The sequence below is a fragment of the Leptodactylus fuscus genome, chromosome 8 (genome assembly GCF_031893055.1).
Source record: "Leptodactylus fuscus isolate aLepFus1 chromosome 8, aLepFus1.hap2, whole genome shotgun sequence".
NCBI lineage: Eukaryota > Metazoa > Chordata > Amphibia > Anura > Leptodactylidae > Leptodactylus > Leptodactylus fuscus.
The window spans coordinates 13450663-13451982 of NC_134272.1; positions in this window are offsets into that span (position 1 = coordinate 13450663).

The window sequence follows — 1320 nt, forward strand, 5'->3', positions numbered from 1 at the left end:
ATGGGCACCTGAATGAAAGGATGTTTTCCCCTTGTAAATCGCTGCCCCCATTGTCAAGACATCACTATTTTAGTCAATACGTAATTGACAATAGTCAACATGGGTGTTGCCATTGCTTCAAAGAGCGACAACAGCATGATTGTTTCAAAGATCTTATTGGCATATTAACAAGACTGGAGATATCTCGGCCTCGGAGGCAGCAATTCACAAGGAGACGACACCATCTGATTGAGGTGACCTGAACCTATCTATCTTTGGGGCTCAGTAGATATGTTGGGTTATGGCGACAGAATTCTTTTAATGACGTCTTGATGGCCTTTAAGATGTTCTAAAGGGATATTATAAGAATTGCCAGACCACTGGAAATCGTTAGGAATTAACATTAAATAAACATTGCCTGGGCGGCATTGTCATGGTGAGAGAACATGATGATGTGGTGATGGATGATGGACGTAGTGAAGTAGTGCTGGTCATATGTCCTGACTGAGATGTTCCAGCTACTGAATTGGTAACCACAGATAAACTCGTCTCATTTCATATCACAGTATCAGAAAGTCCAAGGAATATAGTTATTAAAACACAGTACAACAGAGAAGACCCATACAGTGTTGGTGGGAAGGACAGTCGGAATTAGAAGAGGAATCATACACAATCTTCCAGTTAAGACCTTTCATGTCTGTTCCTTAGGACATATTGCAAATCTGGTTATAACTTACTGCTGTTACGACAGAGTATATTTGTTGGACAAATTCAGCTGCAACTTGATTGCAGAAAGATCCAATGTTCTTCAGTATATAGTCAACTGCACTATTGGTTCCAAGAACACAAGCATCACCTGATGACAAAAAACACAAGACTTGTCATGACCTTCCTTCCAAAATGACAATGTTGGCTTAACAATGGTCCTATAAGGTCTACATAACTTTGCACTTAGGCTGAACGCCTGTCTTGATTGTGTGATGCTCACACTTAGGCCCGCATCACGGGCAAAAATGGGGTGCAGCGAATAACCAGGGCATGTGCCTGTGTGCTGGTTGTCGGGGGGAGGCATAGGTGTTCCAACAAGCCACTTTTATGTATTCAGATGCAGAGTAAGGGCAGGGAGAACCTAGCTACAGGTCTGCCTACTTTTAAAGCAGTCTGAAAATGCATCAGATTTATCTCAGTGGTTGTTGCTGGATGATAAAGCACTAATCTACGTTTGTGCCACCAATATGAAGTCTCACTTTGAGGCACAATTTTATGCCAAATTGCTGACACAATTGAGGTGCACACATCGTTTATGTTGTGGGTTTTTTTGCGCTACGTAGAGCCCCGGCC